General features: G+C 41.0%; 1 protein-coding gene and 1 long non-coding RNA gene across 3 annotated transcripts in view; both read left to right on the top strand.

Annotated features, from left to right (window-relative positions):
- The window catches only part of PRIM2 (DNA primase subunit 2), a 286,500-nt gene that overhangs the window by 120,705 nt on the left and 143,929 nt on the right, over positions 1-21,866 (top strand). The window lies entirely within an intron of this gene.
- LOC118660276 lies at positions 8,749-20,787 on the top strand. Its single transcript, XR_004968858.1, has 3 exons — positions 8,749-8,805; positions 14,588-14,646; positions 20,698-20,787. It is a non-coding gene; the product is annotated as an uncharacterized LOC118660276 (long non-coding RNA).

Below are 21,866 nucleotides of genomic sequence, written 5' to 3'. Positions count from 1 at the left end.
TAGCCGGCCAGTGACCTAGGATTCGCCCCTGCTCTAGAAGATGAGACATCTGTAAAGAGTTCATGTACGTAATACACTTGTACTGATAGAGGAAGAGCTAAAACCAGAGTGCTAATGGTGTGCATGTTGGCTGCTGTTAAAGATGAGATGAAGTGTCCAGTTCACAAGTAGGAAAAGAAAGTATATAGAGAGTCTCCACATTTAGAGACTTGTAGGATGGAAAGAGACAAACTAATTCTCAATTCCAACAGTAGGCTAAAACCAAGAGAAATAAAGACCAATTAAAGCTCAATGATCAAATCAAGATTATGGTTTCACGCCCTATGGTGGTTTTAAAATATGTCTAAAAACACTTTGTTCCTGTTCCTGTTAAAAGGTGGAGTGTGGCTGTTTAATGGACAGAATGTAGTAGAAGTGATGGCAGGGGACTTCCAAGACTAGCTCATAATAGGCATGTGGCATCCTCCTTGTTCTTGGATTGCTTGTGTTGAGAGGAACCATCTGCCATAATGTGAGGACAATCAAGCAGCCCTGTGGAAAGTACCTGGGAGGAAGAACTTCTGCCAATAGCTAGGGGGAACTCAGGCCACTAGCCAAGGTGAACGAACATTCTTGGAACAGATCTCTGGCCCCACCAGCCCTACTCAAATCTTCAGATGATTGAAGCTTGTCTGCAACTTAGTGAGAGATCCTGGGTCAGAACCACCTAGGTAAGGCACATGTGGACCCCCGACCCTCAGCACTGGTGTGAGATAATAAATTATAGAGTTATTTATTACACAGCAGTGGATCATTAATGCTTAGTGAAATCTCTGAATACGTAAAGTGCTGTATTTTTCCATGTATAAGATGCCCCCATGTGTAAGATGCCCCCCACTTGTCCAACACAAAATTAAGAAATCAGTATTTTAAACATTTTGCTGGTTTTCCTATTAAGGTCTTCTTCTTTTTTGTCATCTTAAGGAGTTGTTCTTCCTGTTTTCTCCACTCTCTGATCATACACTCAATGGGAGGAGGTCCAAATTTTCTCTCTGCAGCTCTGTTTCCATGCTCTTTTGCATAGCTGATTACATTCAGTTTGAATTTTGCAGAATATGACAATTGCTTACTGGTATTTATCTTTTTATTTTTTGACATCTTTATGGGCTCAGAACACTCCGATTCCTGTTGCATCTGCACACTCTCCACCTCTAATTACGGCATAGCTGATGTCAATAACAATAAGGCTTAGTGATTGGAGGAAGCCTGTTTGACAAAGTATTGGTAGCTCTGCACCCACATGGCTCTCTCCTCAGCTGACTTCCGTGTATAAGACGCCCCTCAATTTTCAGTCTAACGATTTTAGAAAAAAATAGCATCTTATACATGGAAAAATACGATATCTTTTCAGTGACACCCAGTATATCCTTTCAATATACTGTGTGTCCTTTCAACTGGACAAAATGAATAAAAAAAATAAAAATAAAAAAAGAGGGAGAGAGCCTTGGCTGGTGTGGCTCAATAGGTTGAGCATCATCTCAGGCACTGAGAGGTCACCAGTTTGATTGCTGGTCAGGGTTGGGAGCTTGGTTCCCAGTGCGGGATATGCAGGAGGCAGTCGATCAGTGTTTCTCTCTGTCTCCCTCCCCCACCCCCCCCCCCGAATGAATAAAAACATTTAAAAAAAGAGAGAAGTCATATCTATAGTTTACACTTAATTTGTTCTGGGTTAAAAAATTATGTTTTTAGTAAAACACTAAAAGGGGTACTTGTATGAAAAGCTTAGCCTTTGTTGAAAAAAACGTATAAAGTACTTATCTGAAAACTGTTATTGGTGGTTTTTTTCTGTTTGATTTTCTACCCCAGTGATTTTCCGAATATTTCCTAAGCCTGATACTTAAAACAGGTTGTATCATTCCTGACTCTCCAGAGAAACAGAATCCATAGGAGATACTAGGAGACAAAAAGGGGGGTGGAATGGAGGAGATGAGAGAAGGGGAGGAGGGATAGAAAGGGGGTGACAGGAGAGAGAGAAATTAAGGAATTGACTCATATGATTGGGGAGATTATCAAATCTGACATCTGTGGGGTAAACTTGGAAACTCAGGCAAGAATTCAAGTTGCAGTTTGGAGCCTGTAATTTGTAGGGCAAGCCACCATGCTGGAGACTCAGGCAGGAGTTGTATATTACAGTCTTGAAGCAGAATTCTTCCTTCTCCAGGAAACTTGTTTTCACTCTTAAGGCCGTTAACTGATTGGATTAGGCCCACCCACACTATTCAGGATAATTTCTTTTACTTAAAGTCTACTGATTAAAAATGTTAATTACTCCTACAAACTGCCTTCACAGCAATACCTAGATTACTGTTGGACCAAACAGTAGGGCACCATAGCCTAGCCAAGTTGGCACATAAAATTAATTGTTGTACAGGCACAAAGGGCTTTCCTGAAGCAGAAGAGGCTGTGAGGGGTGCAGAGACCCAGAGATATCTCTCCCTCAACCATTCATATTGGAGGTTGTTGCACCTCATCTCCATGCTTTTCTAGTACATTTGATACCATGTACTGGGAGCAGCAACATAGGAACCAGTGTGAATGGCTTTTGTTGTCCTTGCCAAACTGGGGGTTCTGTTTCTCAACCCTACATTTAAAGAAAAAGAATTTTGTTCACAATTAGAGCTAAAAGTAGCTTGTCAGGTATCAGAGGGAGGATGGGAAAATTTCTTCCGCTGCTGATCAAGTGCTTGCTACCAATAAAAAAGTTATGAGCATGTTCAGTTTGTTGGAGTGCTTAATTCAGTGACAGTTTTGGGTAGCCTTTGTAGAGTGTTCCCAGGTATTCAGGAATATATTTGAGTCTCAGTAAGTGTCTTCTTTCACAATTGAACATCTCTGCAATTTCACAGACGGCAGTACTTCTGAAAACCGCCAGGGGGATATTCTGTAATGCTTGTTAAGTTCTCTCTTTGTTAGCAGGTTAACTGTACCTACTGCATTTTAAACCTGTGCCATGTTTAAAGAGTGTCTTTTTTAAGATTTTACTGAGTTAAGCCTTTTGATGGACCTGGCTTATGGCTGTCAGCCTGATTTTACTTTTTGAAAAAATGCCTTTAAATTGAACTTTAAGGTTGACTTCTAGGTATAACTTCTGAAATGCCCCCGAGGGTTTGATTTACTGCAAAAGTAATATTAATTTTATAAAACTGCTTCTGAGCCGTGTTTTCCTTGCTCTTGGATTTTCCTTATGAAAAATGAAGGACTCCTTAACGACGTTTTATTGGGGTAAGATAAATTTTATGAAGCCTGACGACTTCTTATTCTGAATTTTACCTGAGTGATGTTACAGCTCAACGGAATGACCTATAATATGGAGTGGCCCTTTATCAGCACCTTTACTGATTAATGACACAGAGGAGAAAATGTGCCTTCCTGCAGGGGGATTAGAATCCAGGAACCCAGTGTCTCTCATCTCATCTTACACCAGTTGGAAGTCTGTGTTTAAGGATGATACGATCCATGAAAGAGAAGGACAGTCACGTGCAGTGAAGCACTGTGGAATGGAGAGGAGGTGAGCAGGGAAGGCTCAGCAAGTGATGTCGTTTCGAAAATAGCTTGTGGGAGGAAGAGGAGGAATCACCTGGCAGCCAGCAAAACGTTACATAAAACCTGGTGGGTGGCTTTGCTGACGTATGGAAGGCGAGCACTGATCCTCACTGTCTTGTTGTTGAGCTGTCAGAGGGGGTTGCCCTGCTCCCTGCACCTTCCCTCATGTGCTGCCTCACGGCTCCGTCTTCCTGAGATGGATGAACTTGCGGTTTGGGGACTGCCAAGGGCACCGCAATTAGTACTGCATCATTCTTCCTCCCACAAGTTCTGGCAACAGAAGCTTCTGGCAGGTGTGCAAGCGCATTTTCTGTGCTTCTGAATGTCTGAATGGCATCGCACACCTCCCTGCTTGCCGGTTGCTTAATCCCATAGTGAATTCAGTGCAAGTCAGCTTTTAAAAGAGGAGACATATTAGGAATCAAGATGGGCTGTTGTGGTTATCTTGTGCTAATCACGAGCAACTTTGGTTAATTTTGAGGGTCTATACCTTTAATAACATAACAGGAAATTCACGCAAAAAGAATTTGTATATAAAAATGTTGATGTAACTCAGATGCAGTCAATGCCTGCTTTTCTCTCTTGATAGAATTCAATAAGCCAGTTGTGGAATAGCATGTGTGTAAAATGATAGCAATCACAGTCAGTTTACATAGAACAGTATCTGGAAAATCAGAAAAGATACTTGAGGAATTAAAACATTAAGGGTTAAAAAATACCAGTCTGCCATGGAAGAGAAGCTATCGTGTGGCAGTGGTTCTCAACCTTCTGGCCCTTTAAAACATTTCGTCATGTTTTTATCCCCAACCATAAAATTATTTTCGTTGCTACTTCATAACTGTAATGTTGCTACTGTTATGAATCGTAATGTAAATATCTGATATGCAGGATGGTCTTAGGCGACCCCTGTGAAAGGGTCATTCGACCGCCAAAGGGGTCGCAACCCACAGGTTGAGAACCGCTGGGTTAGAGGCTTGTGCTCAGCAGTGGAGCGAGCCAGCCTTCTTGGTGCATCGAGGCAGTGTTGGTTCCTGGGCAGATGAAGGAGATGGGATTTTCTGAGTGGCAGGGATCAGCACTGGATTGGAAATCTAGGACTGAGGTTTAGTCCTGGTTTTGTCCCTAATGGCCAGTATGATTTCTTCTCCAGAAAGTGAGGGACATTAGGCTAGATAATGTCTCTATCCTTTCTATCTTTAAAAAAAATATATTTTATTGATTTCAGAGAGGAAGGGAGAGGGGGAGAGAGAGATAGAAACATCAATATGAGAGAGAATCATTGATTGGCTGTCTCCTGCACGCCCCCTACCGGGGATTGAGCCCTCAACCCCTGAGCCACACCAGCTGGGCATATCCTTTCTATCTTTTTTTTTTTCCAATAGAAAGAATTCTTTTTTTTTTTTAATTAAATCTTTATTGTTCAGATTATTACATTTGTTCCTCTTTTTTTCCCCCCCATAACTCCCCTCCTCCCAGTTCCTGCCCCACCCTCCGCCCTCACTCCCCACCCACTGTCCTCATCCATAGGTGCACAATTTTTGTCCAGTCTCTTCCCGCATCTCCCACACCCCTTTCCCCCCCCAGGAATAGTCAGTCCATTCCCTTTCTATGTCCCTGATTCTATTATAATCAACAGTTCATTCTGTTCATCAGATTATTTATTCACTTGATTCTTAGATTCACTTGTTGATAGATGCATATTTGTTGTTCATAATTTGTATCTTTACCTTTTTCTTCCTCTTCCTCTTCTTAAAGGATACCTTTCAGCATTTCACATAATCCTGGTTTGGTGGTGATGAACTCCTTTAGCTTTTCCTTATCTGTGAAGCTCTTTATCTGACCTTCAATTCTGAATGATAGCTTTGCTGGATAAAGTAATCTTGGTTGTAGGTTCTTGGTATTCATCACTTTGTGAATATTTCTTGCCACTCCCTTCTGGCCTGCAAAGTTTCTGTTGAGAAATCAGCTGACAGTCGTATGGGTATTCCCTTGTAGGTAACTGAGTTTCTTTCTCTTGCTGTTTTTAAGATTCTCTCTTTATCTTTTGCTCTTGGCATTTTAATTATGATGTGTCTTGGTGTGGTCCTCTTTGGATTCCTTTTGTTTGGGGTTCTCCGCGCTTCTTGGACCTGTAAGTCCATTTCTTTCACCAGGTGGGGGAAGTTTTCTGTCATTATTTCTTCAAATAGGTTTTCAATATCTTGCTCTCTCTCATCTTCTGGCACCCCTATAATTCTGATGTTTGTACGCTTGAAGCTGTCCCAGAGGCTCCTTACACTATCCTCGCATTTTTGGATTCTTTTTTCATTTTGCTTTTCCGGTTGGGTGTTTTTTGCTTCCTCGCATTTCAAATCATTGACTTGATTCTCGCGCTCCTCTGGTCTGCTGTCGGGAGTCTGTATAATATTCGTTATTTCAGTCCGTGTATGCTTAATTTCTAGTTGGTTCCCCAATATAAGATCGAGGGTCTCATTAGTTTTCTTGTAGATCTCATTAAGTTTATCGGCGGCTTCTAAACAGTTCTTGAGAGACCTTAAAAGTGTGGTTCTGAACTCTATATCTTCCATTGACAATTTTGTCCTGTTTCTTTGTCTCCGCATTTTGTTATGCTTCCTTGGTGCACCCCCTAGTGGTCTTTGTTCGCAGTCTTATAGTTAAACCTTGTTGTAGCTAATACCAGGGAGGGTTTGACCTCCAGGCCAATTGGCTATGAGAATCAGCTGTGTCTGCAGTGAGAGAACTTCTGTCCTCTAGGGAGGTGCTAATCTAGCCTTTGCCTGAGGCTATCCGGCAAATGCCTCTGTGCAGGGCATGGGCGGGGCGGGTCGAACAGGATCGACAGGGTGGGCCGGAGAGAGCAGTTATGGCGGCTCTCAGTCCTGTCCCCAGGGGCTCTGCCTCTCTGAGTCCCAGCACCCGCTGCAAAGCTCAGAGAGAAAGCTGCACTCGCTCTGACCGAAGCCAGACAATCCCGCTTCTCCCGTTTGAGTCTGGGTCCCTAAAGACTCGCCCTGATCTGGAGCTCAGAGTCTGCGACGCCCTCCCGATTGAAAACGCCAACCGCGCCCTCCGCCGCCAGCCCGCTCCGCGCACTCTGCACCTCAGAACTTGACTTCAGCACTGCGCCTCCTCTGAGTGTCCGTATGCGTTTCTCTTTCCTCCTAGTTGTAGGACTTCCACTCAGCCAGCGTTCCTGTGGTTCTGGGTGATGTCCCTTCCGTTTTTTGGTTTCACTTTTGAAGTAGTTGTTCAAAGCAGCAAACTCTGGCGTTAACCTATGCCGCCATCTTGGTTCTCCCCCCAATCTATCCTTTCTATCTTTAATTTATCTTCCTTTGGTTCTATGACTTAAAACACTTTTTTGGGGGAAGTGGAGGGCAGAAGTTCCAACATGTGTTTTTTAAAGCATCTTCAGAGATCTTAAACCATTCAGGCCTTCATAACACTGCATGTTAAGTGTTGGGTATTAACAATATCTTAAACCCACGTAAGCTATTTCACGTGGTGATGACACTCCAGTGTCCCAGGTGGGTTAGAAGGCTGGTTAAGAAGCGAACTGTGGTGCTGTGGTCCTCCTCACTGGCCTTGGGATCATAAGCATCCCTTATGTGGTTTGGAAGTCTCTTATCATCTGGTCCCTGCCTCTTCTCTTTAGTCACACTGCCCCCCTTTCCCCCCTTTAGTTCTTGGAATGCAGTGTTTTCTCAGGACACATGGTTGGCCATTCTCTCTGCTGCCCCACCTTGCTCAGGGGGATTACCTCTCTTGGTTGACTTATTCCTCCTCTCTGGCCTTCCCTCAAGAATCACTTAAAAGGTCAGTCTTCCTCATACAGCCACAGTGCCACCCATATACTTCTCCTTTGTAGCACTTGCCTTTTATGTCATTTATCCGTATGTTATTTGAGTACTCATTTCCTTCTCCTATATACTTACCATAAACTCTATGAGGATGCAGATCATGTGCGTTTTGCTGTCTTTATATTTTTTGCTAATGCCTCACTCAGTAATTGGAATCTACTAGGTGCTCAGTACCTATTTGTTGTGTGACTGCACAGCCAAACTACCCGAGCCTCTTGACTTGGAATAAATAATGATGATAATACTAACCACGGTAGCAGAGGCTATTGATTATGTACTTCTAGAGTGCCAGACACGTTTCCTCTGCTCTTGTCCCCATCCCCATCTTCCTGATTTCATAATCATCACTACCACGATTTCTCGAGTATTTTAATCCAGCCACGGACCCTGGAATCCCCATCCTCCACAACTGTGCTCCACACTTGGGAATATCATAGGAAGAGATCAGAAGCTCTTTGTGGATTTGTCACCCACATCAAGTCCTGTCTTTTGCTCGTAAATCTTTTTTCTTCTTTGCCGTATCCACCTCTACCGCCATAGTGTGGCAGATATCTTGTCGTTTAGTTTGGCTGCCATAACTTTGATTTCCTGGGAAATTCCTGTGTGTGGAAATCCTCTCTCCCGCCCATGAGGACAGACCTCTCTCTTTTCACACAAGCACACAATGTCAGACACCTGCCTTTCCCACTTTCCTTGTAATGTAGCTAAGGTACAGGAACATGATGCATCTGCCCTAGTTTCCAAGTCGGAAGCTCGTGACACAAAGAGGAAGGTACCAGAGAGAATCCGTTCTGTTGGGGATTGGGTGGGAACGGTGGCTATATCGGGTTTTCAGAAATAGCACTATCAGTCGTTCTAGAGAGCGAGTCCAGGGTGCAGAGCTGGTGGAGTTTGTAGAGTCTGTGCCCAGAAACAGAGCAGTGGTCTCCTCCTGGACTTTGTTCCTGACCTGCTTGTTTGGGAGGCAGCCCGGAGTATGGAGTATGGACACGGGTCCAGACTGATTGCATTCGCATCCCTGCTGCAGGCCCAGCTCCACCACCCCCCAAGCCCCGTGCCTCTGCTTGAGGAGGTTACTTCAGCTCTCTGTGCTTCAGTTCCCTCAGATGTGAAAGGGGAAATAATAGCATGGACCTCGTAGAGTTGTGAGGATTAGATGAGTTAATTAAAGTAAAACTCTTAGAGCAGCGTCTGGCGTATTTACTGTAACGTGTATTAGTGTTTTCTGTCATTGTACTCTGGCCCTCTGGATATTCTCTAAACGTACGTATCTTTTAACAGATTATTTTTCTGTTTATATTTATTAGTTGGAGGATTGTCTACAACTTGGTGCCCTGACTGATACAACATACATTTACGAATGGTAACTGCGTGGAGTATAGTATAATCAGGTGTTTCATTTTCTAGAACAGCGTTTCTCAACCTGTGGGTCGCGACCCCTTTGGGGGTCGAACGACCCTTTCACAGGGGTCACCTATGACCATCGGAAAACACATATATAATTACATATTGTTTCTGTGATTAATCACTATGCTTTAATTATGTTCAATTTGTAACAATGAAATTGGGGGTCACCACAACATGAGGAACTATATTAAAGGGTTGTGGCATTAGGAAGGTTGAGAACCACTGTTCTAGAAGGATATATAGAAGAACCATTTTCTTCTGTGTGTCCAGGGCCAAAATTTGTATAATTTTTATTAAAATGCTTAACTCACTTACTCTAGAGTCCCTTTGCGTTGACTTACTTCACTGAAGGCCTCAGGCTGTGATGCCAGGCGTAATGCAGTATTTGTAAACTCTGGGATAGAGGGTCTCCGTGATGGTGAACAGTTATGAGGAAAGCATCGTGTGCTAGGCTATGCACTGATGTCAGGTAGTGATTGCATTATCTCCACCACCCAGATGATCTCGCATACACTATTCTGCTCATCAGTATTGTCTCTGAAGGGGCTGATGAACGCGCTTCCCATCCGATGGAGTGGAGGCCCATCCGGTGCTGGGTTTCCCCTGGAGCCCTTTTTACTTGCTGAGGAGCACGCTGCCTCCTGGCACATTCGCTTTCGGTTTGTGAAAGAAGATACTTTCAAATGGGAATATGTCATGCAAGGTGAACTATTGGTATTTTCACAGCAGGCACATTCTTACCATCCTCAGTATGAAAACACTGCTGACGTACATTTATGGTTTTGTCACTATTACAATGAGAACAGACACTGACATTTAAACCTAGGAAAATTCCACCCTGGTACTGACTGTTAATGTGAAAAACTTGAAAAAGCAGGTAGAACACTGTGACCTTAGGGATGTGAATTTTCTAATCAGAGCATACAGAGCAGTCAAATATTTGACTTATTGATTTCTGGAGAACCAAGCTGTTTTGTATGCAAGGTATGAAAATAGTATGAGTTTTTGGTCCTTGATTCAGAATAAGCAATGAGACCCAGGACCCTATGCAGTAGATTTGAATTTATGTTGAATAGTATACACACTTTTAATATTTCAACATATATTAACAGAAGGGGTATTCAGTTTTCTCATGTGTTTATAGCTATGTGTTTAAAACACAGTAATTTATGTTTAAATATTAATGTTTGTTTTGAAAATGGTATTTACTAATAAATATGTGCTGTTATTACGAACGGAGCATAGTATCTTAGAAAGACCCTAGCCACACAGCATTCTAAATTTCCTCTACCCACATTTGAATATATTTCTTTTCTGTGTTCTCATCCTTTTAAATGTTGCTCTTTTGGAAAGTTACCCACCTAGCGCTTTATCTGTCAATTTGTAGCACATTGGAAGCTGACCTGTTAAAGAAGCCTTTCCATTTTAACGTAAGAAACACAGATAATCTTTTGGACAAATAGTAATCGGTAAATCCCGCTTCCTGAAAGGTTTTTATTTGAGCATTGTGGCATTTTATCAGAAGTGTTTTCCATTTCCTCTTAATCTTTTAAATCACATTTTACAAATATTTGAAGACACCTTGAATTCCTAGGTCTGGGTAACCCTTTTGTCCTTCCCACTCCTTTTCTCCATGGGGCTGTGTTTTGCAGCCGGCTCTTCATGAAAATTCCATCACAAAGTAGTTGGCGTGGGTTTTTAGTGTGCTAGTTGCTTTAAATAAAAGAAGGGGCATTTTTTCCCCCTGATTTTTTTTTCCCCAATAGTAGTCTTTAGGTAATTTCTAGCAAAGCTTAAGACAGGAGCTTTGCTGCTGTAGTAGAATAATGTGCGGAGAGTAAATATGAATCGTCATATTTCAGAATGACTTTTGGAAACCTGAAATCCCAGGATTCTGCCTTAATCTTTAAGTGCCATTCAGAATTTAGGCTAGAAAAAGTGTTTATTGAGTAACTGCCGGGAGCCTCACTGTTAGCAGATACTGATTCTAGTTTGGTAGGATGAACCTACATTGTCTTTTACATCTCACTGGATTCCAGTTACAGCCAGATTTAGTTACAGCCTATTATCTTGTGCTTCCAATTTATGGTTCAAATAGTTCCTGGATTCTAGGTTTTCATGAACACCTTGCTTTCTTCTTTAGTGCGTGGCATTCCAGTTCTTACCCACTAACTACCCTCATAGGAACTTCAAAGATTGAATAAGGGGAAGCCAGAATGAGTCACAGTAGTAGCTTCCAGGGTACAGTTACAGAGATGAATAAAACTACTTATTTGATTCTATGAGATCAGAATCGAATTTCTACTCAGTTTTTGAAAGAATATTGGCAGAAAATTAGAGTGATAGCAGTAATTGAGTTGGCCCCATGTGACAAGGAGTTAGTGAGATGTTAGTGTTGTTATTTTTAAAACCAGAATTTGGAGTTTCTAGTTCATTGGAATGTTAGATCTTGCCTTTCTACGGGGAGCACCTATTTTGGGATAGGTACTTAGACAGTGAAATGAGGTGTGAGCTCCTGGAAGGAGACTAGGACAGGTAGTAAAACAAACAGTGGAGAGAGAAGGCAGCAGTGAGAGCCAGAGACCAAGGCGAGGCAGTTATCAGGCCAAGAAGAAAAACAGCCGTGGTGGTGGGGGTTGAGGGGTTTGGAAGAGGGAGCATGGAGAAAGAGAGCAGGTTGGAGAGAGCAAGAGTGTGTCTAGAGGAAAGTAAGTGGTGAAAACAGTGGAAGTTGAATGGATTCAAAGTAATGTAGAAAAAAGTAGTGATAAAAGAGCAGTTAAGGGAGAGTAGGAGGTACAAAGTCAGGGAAGGTGAGATAGGTTAGAAGGGTGGTGAGGAAGGAGAGAGGGACCTTTTGTAGGAGGCGGGAATGGACCCATGGGTTCAGCAACCTCGGTACTTGAGTTCTGGTTAGGAAAGAATTCAGAGCCAAGACCCAACTATAAGAGAACATTTATTTGGTAAATCGCAGAGATAGAAAAAGTCCTAGAAGAAATGGGCTTAGGAAATAAGTTATAGAGGTAAAGGAAGGGCCCTTGGGAGTGAGGTAGGTAATGATAGGGACTGTGGGTGCGGGGTGGGGGGAAACCAGGGAAGGAAAAGGGAAAGGTGTGGGCATGCTCCTGGGAGGGAGAGCACGCTGGGTCCTCCTCCCGAGGGTTTTAAGGGTGGAGATCTTAGGGGAGGTCCCAGGGGAAGATCTTAATAGAATATTCAGCAACTTTCCAGGTATGTCCTTCAGGTTTGGGGTCTCCACTGATTGGTTGGTTGGTGCAAGGACAGAGGGGTCATCTGGTCCAGTGGCTGGTTTTGTGGCTTTTCTTCTAGGCCTGGAGCTGAAATACAACTGAGACCTAGATGTTATTTCTAGGGAGGAAAGGTCAGAGGGTCCAAATTGCATGACCAGCCATATGCTAGAGGAGGATATACCCACCCTACAATTAATTGTCCATTGCTGGGCACCTGGGGCTTTCCACCCTGGCGACCTTCTGTACCTGGCCCATTGTCCTTGCTCTGCTCATGTCTGTCTACAACAGACCCTCTATCCAGTGCCCTGCTAAAATAGGTGGGAGGCACTGCTGATGGTTTCTGATGAAGGTAGAATCCCAGCAGGTCCAGTGGTTGTCAGTCCTTCACAGTTCCCGAAGGAGATGCGCATCCCTTCACTTTTGCAAAGTTATAAACTTAAATTGAATTAGGGGAATCATCAAGTTACTGTACCTTCTTTTCATTTGAAAAAAATGAGCATACTTTTCAGTAAGAGTTTCTTTGAGTGATGATAATAGTTTATTACATACATAAAAGCTGAATTTTCCATATTTCATTCAAGATATGAGAGAACAGAAAACTCAAGCTGAGTATTTTTAATGATGCAAGTCATTCCATATGGCTTTGGTAGAATTTATTCTGGAGCCCTTGTTTTGAGGTATGCATTTTTTTTTAAATTTTTTTTTTTTAGAACTGTCATCATTGACCAGGTGGTACTTTAAAATTAAATAAGGCCTACCTTGAACGGGAGTTATTCTGGAGCCAGTGACCAGTGAGATGACTTGGATGTGGGATAGTGGAAGAGATTTTTAGGATATAATGGAGTTTAGCTAAGGAGGGCTGACAGGGTTCTCTCTAAAAAAGCCCCTTGTGCATTAAAGCAAAGTTCTGCCTTGGGTTGCCCTTTCCTAAATTAAGGTCAGGTGTGGAGTAGGGATTGCCTGTCTGTTACCAGTTAATGGGTTCCTAGTGGGGTACCCTGGATGCTTGCTGCATCGTAAGGATGTCTTTCAAATCCTTTATGATTTGCATTTTTATGTTGGGGCAATTTTACCAAAAATATCCTTCTATTAGAAGAATACAGGAATTTAATCAGTACGAAATGTTGGAATGTTCAAGTCTCAGAATAACTAATTAAATATATAATAGGCAAATGTGACAATTTGGCCTTGCTATTCTATTAGATTGAATATAAAAAGGCATAGCTGAAGAAAATTTATTTAGCTTAGAATAAAAGCATACATTTTAAAGTTGGCTTTGGAGAGCTGGAAGCAATTGTATTGTAAGTGTGTGTAATTATCTGCGTTCCTTTCCAACCTCTTTGGGATCAAATTGGTTTTCTCCAAGAAGGGCAATTATATGCGGGAGGCCACTTTTTGTTGAATTACTGTGCGGTGCACCCAGTGCATCCCACAAACCTGAAATCATAGATCCGGCTGCTATGATTTATAATACCCATTAATTACAGCTTTGTATTAAAGGCTTTTAGTTTTCTGCTTCAGTAAACCTAAATTCTCCTTTTGAAGAAGAATTGCTTACATTAGGTCTTATGCTAAATAGTGAAAGTCCTGTCTTTTAGAATCTCATCAGAGGACTTGATGCAGTGAGAACTTCTCAGTTGGCTTTAAATGTGCATTGCTGAAGCTGTTTAACTTTGGAGAGTGATGAGATACCTGGAAGAGATACTGGTTCTTGATGAGGAGGTGGCCCGCATCACGGTCCAAAAGGGAAAACTGCAAAGCATTCATCAGAAAGTATTTATCCACCAGATGTTTGTCATCCTTACAGCATCATGCCAGGCTTTGTACTGCACCTGGCACGCACTCTGCAACTAGCTCAGTGGTTCTCAACCCCGGCTGTTCTTTACATACACCTCCCCCCCTCCCCCACCTGCCAATTAAATACTGGGTGTGGATTTTTTTAAAGGGCTCCTTGTTGAATCTAATGTGTAGGCAAGCATGAAAACACAATCTATTCAGTCCTATCTGGTAGCTTTTCCCTTCTTTCCGGCCCCATAGTCCCATATTCCTCTACAAGGAGAAAATATGATCAAGCGAAACAAATGAACAAAGCCAGGTTGCATTATTTTCTCCTGGGCCTCTTCCATAGTATAATTCTTTTCAGAGGCAAACACTTCCCTGGCAACTCCTTTCAGTTTTGTAATTCACTTTATTTTCACCCATGTGACGAATGTCTAAATCTAAGGTTTCTTTGCTAAACTTGACTATTTTCTAGCCAGTTCAGGGACCTGCTTTTCAGTGAGGCTTTGCCATTGTGTGTGTGTGTGTGTGTGTGTGTGTGTGTGTGTGTGTGTGTGTTTAAAGTCACATTTTGACCTAGGAAAGTTTTAAAATAAGGATTGATAGTATTTTTCATGACCACTTTCTTGCAAATTACTCATTAAACTCCATTTTGTTTAAATGTCACATGCCTGAGGAATTAATATGTGTTATCTATTCTTTTTTAAGGAGAGGAGCCCAGAGCAGATTCATCTTACACAGTGTCAGGTTGTCCATTTGAAAATGGGGTTAGTGTCTATTATCTAATGATGCTACTTACTGTGCTATCTTTTATTTGAATACTAGAGGCCCGGTGCACAAAATTTGTGCACTGGCGGGGGGGTTCCCTCAGCCCGGCCTGCACCCTCTCCCAGTCTGGGAGCCCTTGGGAGATGTCCATCTGCTGACTTAGGCCCGCTTGTGAGCTTGGCTTCTGGCTGAGTGGCGTTCCCCTTGTGGGAGCACACTGACCACCAGGGGCAGCTCCTGTGTTGAGCATCTTCCCCTTGGTGGTCAGTGCATGTCATATCGACCTGTCATTCTGCTGTTGGGCCAAAACTGGCTCTCTGACATCCCTTGAGGGGTCCCGGATTGTAAGAGGGCACAGGCGAGGCCGAGGGACCCCACTGGTGCATGATCGGGGCTGGGGAGGGATGTGGGAGGTTGGCCAGCCAGGGAGGGACCACGGGAGGGCTCCAGGTGTGTCCAGTCCATCCCGCTCAATATCAATCAGCTGGACCCCAGCAGCAAGCTAATCTACCCGTCATGGTCTGCCCCCTGGTGGTCAGTGCACATCATAGTGACTGGTTGACCGGTTGACTGTCTGCCCCCCTGGTGGTCAGTGCATGTCATAGCAAGTTGTTGAGCGGTCTTAGCATAATTAGCATATTATAGTTTGATTGGTTGAACGGACGACAGGACACTTAGCATATTAGGCTTTTATTATATAGGATATAATGAATTGCACATACCATGCAGTTCAACCATTTAAAGTATACAATTCAATGGTTTTTAGTATATTCATGAAGGTGTACAACCATCACCTCAGTCAATTTTAGAACATGTTCATCACCCCCAAAAGAAGCCTTATGATGGTTAGCTTTCATCTTCAATCCATCTATCTCCTTACTCTATGGATTTGACTACTCTGGGTATTCTATGTAAATGGAATCATACAATATGTGATCTTTGTAACTGGCTTCTCTCACTTAGCATAGTATTTTCAGGGCTCATTCATGCTGTAGCATGAGTTAGTACTCCATTCCTCTTTATTGCCTAATGTTATTTCATTGTGTGGATGTAGCAGATGGATGAGTTATTATATGGAAGTAGCACATTGGTGATTTTATTCTGACTTCTGTATCTTTCTCCTCTGACTCCCAACATTGTTTTGGTGACAACTGCCAAAGCCATGCCTCTCAGTAGCACAGGAGAGAACAGACACAGTTGCACTGTTAGGGGTAGAATGGAATCACTCATTCTTTTGTGCATTTATCACATTTATATCGAGTGCCTAACGTGTGCACAGCACTGTGCTAGATTTTGCAGTATATGTAAACTTATAAAGGAAATGGCATAATGTATGACCTCTGCTGTAAGTATGTTTGCTGCAAGCAAAATCAGGTTCAGAAGAAGGAAATGATTGTTTTTGTTTGCACTTTGAGGTTGCCAGTTCTCCTGGCTCCTAGGTTGTTTTTTTCTTTTTGTCATTACCTTATCTTCCACTGGAGTGGCAGTGGTCTCCTATATAGAGTTCTGTTCAACAAGTTCATTCTCCTACCCCCATACATTTAAATATTAAAACATGAATCTGAGTCATTTTGGAATTTTTCCAGTTTAAAATCAATAAACATTTTTTTTTTTAAGAGTCTTGAAGGTCGTAGGTTATAATGGATCTAAAAATGTAGAGTATCATTTAGTACCAAGTTATTCAGAAATGTTCGGAAATGGCAAAGTACATTCAGCCACCAAAATTGCACAGTGATAATATCCTATTTAATTCAGCTGAAATTCAAGTTAAAGGCAGGTTTAATGGATGGGAAACCTTGTAGCTTCTGGGTACCCTGATAAGCATTGCATAAATACCAGTTGTAGCCACTTGAGTGAACTTCAGATCCACAAGAGAAATTCTCTTTAGGATATTTTGAAATGCCGTTCATCTGCTTCACTTAGATTTTACAGCTAGGATATCATCCTTTGCTGTTGTTAATGCTGTGTAGTTTTATATCATATAAAAATATTCACAACGTCACTGTGTTTATAATTAGCTATGAAAGATGAATGTTTCTCTGTATTTATCTTGCTGTCTGCTAAAACTCTGTAGGCCATCTCGATTCATTGATTTTATTATTATTATTATTTAAATATATTTTTATTGATTTCAGAGAGGAAAGGAGAGGGAGAGATAGAAACATTAATGATGAGAGAGAATCATTGATCAGCTAGCTGCCTCCTACACAACCCCTACTAGGGATCAAGGCCACAACCCAGGCATATGCTCAGACCTGGAATTGAACCGTGACCTGCTGGTTCATAGGTGGATGCTCAACCATTGAGCCACACTGGCTGGGCTTGAATCATTTATTTTAAATACCATGTAGTGTATGTAATATGATTATGTGATTTAAAACATTATAATAAACTGTAAGAACCGGAAAAATTTTATTTACTAATTTTGTAAATGAGTTGGATTTTAAGAATTTTGTAAAATTTTACTCCTAGTTTTTGAAGGTATGTTAGCATTACAAATAGTACTGAATAGTTCTAATTTGAAGCATATGTATTCATTTCAAAGTAGTGTAAAGATATCTTCAGAATTAATAGCATCAAGTATAAAAAGTGTTTCTTTAAAACTTGAAATCTAAAGAAAATAGCCTTTTTCTCCACTCTTCTAAGGTAACTAAAATGCATTCTATTTGTATAACCTTTGTTTAAAAAATTTTAAATGAGTGTTTATGCTACATTCACATGTAATTTTTCACATTTACATGTCTCTAAGCTGTATACTGTTATCAGCAGCAACAACAATAGGTGTTTTAGTTAAATAGTAAAAGACTAGATTTTTATGGGCAGAATAATAGACAGGAAGCTATAGCAGTGAGAGCGAATGGTGATAGGAGATAGGAGACTCTTCTGAACAAAGACACTTGTTTAAAATCAGATAATAACTTATATGGAAGGAGTCAGCATAAACCAAGTAGCATGTATGTGTGATTAGAGGCAGTATTTTTTTAAAGTAAGTTTATAGTGAGTTTAGATGGCACAGTATCCTTTGTTCATAGTCATAATACTCAATGTATCAGCGATAATACAAAATCATGCACTGCAGTAAAATGTAAGTTATAAAATAACAATAGTAGTGGCTAGTGTTGATTGTTTACTATAAGCCAGACAATGTGCATATATTTAACACCTGAAATCCTGTGAGGTGTAGTGATTTCTTGAAGAAACTGAGATACAGAGAGATTAAGTAACTTGCCAAAGATAATTTAATATTGACTAATCCAGCCGTGGGCAAACTACGGCCCACGGGCCGGATTCGGCCCGTTTGAAATGAATAAAACTATTGAAAAAGACCGTACCCTTTTATGTAATGATGTTTACTTTGAATTTATATTAGTTCACACAAACACTCCATCCATGCTTTTGTTCTGGACCTCTGGTCCAGTTTAAGAACCCATTGTGGCCCTCGAGTCAAAAAGTTTGCCCACCCCTGGACTAATCCCATTATCTGTGTTCTTGACCACTGTGATACTGCCATTTTTTGTTATTTTTCTATAGGATTTTTTTTTCTTGTGGTAAAATGCTATATATTCATTATAACAAGTTGAGCAAATTAGAGTATATTGCCTCTTCCTTCTATATTTCCTGATACGTACAAAAACATATATGAGATATTTGGAGGTTAACATACATTAATGTTATTTAACTTTTATCTTTCTAAGAGTGTATATTTTCTTAGCTGGAAATTAGGAAGTGAACTTTAGCTGGTGGGAGTATTAGAATTTGTATCTACTTTGGGTCAGACAGACCTGGGTTTGAAGCTTAGCAATGCCAGTCTACTAACTGTTCCCTTGAGCAAGCTTCTTACATCTTTGAGCCTGAGTTTCCCCATCTGTGAAGTGATTATCCTCATTTCCATGGTTCTGTAACTGACTGCCCTAGAGTGAAGAGAATAGGTTGAACTATATTCTAGGCTAAACATTTATTTCAGTATTTCTATATAATTTTAGTAGCTGGCCTAAAATGAAAATAAATCCTCTGAATTAAATCATCTGAACTGATTTACTTGAGTGTTAATTGATAATTGTGAGCATTATGCAGATGTCTTTCTTATACAGTAGTGCATGTGGAATTGCTTGATTGGTCATATTTACTTGGTTAATGTATTGTGGATTGCTAAAAAAAATGCTTCAGAACTTAAAATAATTCTTTCAGAAAAAACAGGATTAGGAAAAGTTATATGCTGACTGCTTTTATTCATACCCTTTTTATGATTCATCTTGTTTCTCTGGTCTTAAGTTGAGAAGAACTAATGATTTTTCCTGTTTGAGTAGGGGTTGATTTGCAGCTGGTCCATGGAGATTTCTGAAAGATAGGCTTTTAAGCATAATCTAACATGTTCTTATTAACATGTCTTACAAGGGAAAAAAGCTTTTTCTCTCTGTCTGTCTCTCTTGCCTCCGGATATATAGCCCCACACACATGTGGCCTTTAAGGAACACTGTCCTCATTATGGTGCTTAGATGGCTAAAGGAATGCTAGATAAAGACCTGGCAAATTACACCTATTCTCTCTTCTTCACTGCCATGCTATTGCTGGCAAACACTAATTTTTTTTCTTTATTTGTATAATTTTATTATTTTAAGAATGTTATATAAATGGAATATATTATGTAGCCCCCCTTTTTTTTAAAAAAAACAAACAAACCCAAACACTTGTGTTTTCAAATAATCTTAGATTCATAGGAAGTTTAAAATACATTTTAGAGGTCCCTTCCATGTACTCTTTACTCAGTTGGCCCCAGTGGCTGTATCTTACACAACCATATTATAATATCAATTTCAGGAAATTGACATTGGTACAGTGTATGTGTATAGTTCTGTGGATTCATGTAACCACCACTGACATCAAGATACAGAACTGTTCAGTCAATGCAAAGATCCCCCTCATTCTACCCTTTATGGTCACACCCACATCCTTCCTGCCTCTATTCCACCCTAATTCCTGGCAGCCACCAATTTGTTTTCCATATAATTTTTTCATTTCAAGATTATTATTATTATTTTTTTTTCTTCAAGATTATTATTTACTAGGGGCCCGGTGCATGAAATTCATGCACGGTGGGGGAGGAGGGTTCCTCAGCCCGGCCTGCACCATCTTCAATCCAGGACCCCTCGGGGGATATCCGACCAGCAGTTGGACATCCCTCTTGCAATCTGGGACTGCTGGCTCCTAACCACTCACCTGCCTGCCTGCCTGATCGCTCCTAACTGCTCTTGCCTGCCACCCTGATCGCCCCTAACTGTTCTCCCCTGCCAGCCTGATCGCCCCTAACTGCTTTTCCCTGCCAGCCTGATTACACCTAACTGCTCTCCCCTGCCTGCCTGATCGCCCCTAACCACCTCTGCCTTGGCCCCACCACCGTGGCTTTGTCCGGAAGGATGTCCGGTCTATCCGGTCTAATTAGCATATTACCCTTTTATTAGTATAGATAGGGACTCATGCAGTATATGACCTTTTAACGTTGACTTTTTTCTTGGTCAGCATAATACCCTTGAGACCCACCCAAGTTGTTGCATGTTCCAGTAGTTCCTTTTTATCACTGCATGGTTTGTTTAACCAGTCATCTGTGGGAGAACATTTGGACTGTTGCCATTTTGAGCTATCATGAATGAAGCTGCCATCAACATTTGTGTATAGGTTTTTGTGTGCACATAGGTTTTATTTTTTCCTTTGTGATGAATGCCCATGAGTTCAATTACTGACTTACACGGTAATTGCATGTTTAGTTTTTTAAGAAGCTACTCCCCAGAGTGGCTATTCCATTTACATTTCTACTAGCAATGTAAGAGTGGTCTATGTTTTTTCCATTCTATCTATCATTTGGTGTCATAACTATTTTTTATTTTCTTCATTCTGATAGGTGTGTAGGGTTATCTCATGGTGGTTTTAATTTGCTTTTTCCTCATGGCTAATGATACTGAACATTTTTCTCCCCATCAAATACTGGTTGAGTTAGAAACCGACATGTTTCAAGAAGTTTTTGTTTTTGTTTTCTTTTTTCCTGGGTTGGACAGGTAAGAAGAGAAAGAGACAGAAAGATGAATTTGGAAGCTATTGAACTAGTGTAAGTGGGAAATTCAGAAGGCTTTTTGGCTGGCTAAGGTAAACAGAGAAAGAATGGCACAAATGTCTGCATAGATATGAAGAGGTAAGGATAATGGAGAGAAAAAGTAAATGAAAATTTGGGTATTGATGTTTGATGACTGAAACTTCAGGGTATAATTGACAAAAATAGATAATTCTGAACTTTCTTTTTAATTTGGATATTCATTTGGCTCACATTTTGCTTGGTTATAAGCAATAGTAAGCAAAAGAAATATATAAATCAGAGATCTGGAAGGGGGAACGCAGGAGGGACCAATTTAATAGGCATTGGTGGTCAGCAGAGTCTCATCCGATAGAAGATTGAGGAAGATAAGGGTGAAGAAAGGTGTTGGGGGCACTTTCAGTCCACTGGTATGTGCAAATGCCAGATCTGAAGGGATTGAGGTATAAAAGTGCCCAATAAGTTTGGAATGTTTGTTTTTTTAAACACAGGACAAGTAAGCATAGTTATAGAAAGAGAAAAGAGGGACCAAGTGAACCATTAAAGGTTTAAGATACATGTGAGAACAGGTTGTCTCAAAGCTGCGAGCAAAGGTTCTTGATGGAAGCAGGATATGAGGGGCATGTTAGGGACAGTATCAAGAGGCAGAAGAAAACATCCTCTCTGTCAGGGAAAGTAAATACATCTTTCACGGCCCAAGAGGGAAGAGAGAGAAGGATGTGACGAACAGAGAGTTTTGAGGAGGGAGACTGAGGACAAGCATCAGATGGCTTCTTTGATCTTAGGAAAGTAGACTGTTTTTTTTTTTTTTTTTTTATCAGACATTTTGGATGATTCCAGGTTATTTATTTTTAAAACGATTGCTTTGATTATAGCCCCAGGATATGAGTTCAATACAATCTTTCATTAAATGTTTAAACAACAGCAGCAGCAGCAGCAGTGAAAAGAAGTGCCAGCAGCATAAACAATATATCTTACAATCCTGTCAGTGGGTTTGTTTAAAAGGGACACATTCGTGTCTACCTGTATATCATGCCAGAAAGAAACTGTATTTAAAATTTAATGGTGAACACGAAAATACACTAATCACATATGATAGTTAGAAACAAAATAAAACACCCCACACAAAATTGATGA

The sequence above is a fragment of the Myotis myotis genome, unplaced genomic scaffold, assembly GCF_014108235.1.
Source record: "Myotis myotis isolate mMyoMyo1 unplaced genomic scaffold, mMyoMyo1.p scaffold_m19_p_7, whole genome shotgun sequence".
Taxonomy (NCBI): Eukaryota; Metazoa; Chordata; class Mammalia; order Chiroptera; family Vespertilionidae; genus Myotis; species Myotis myotis.
Note: the sequence above shows the minus strand (reverse complement) of the source record. Positions and strands in the feature narration are given on the sequence as shown.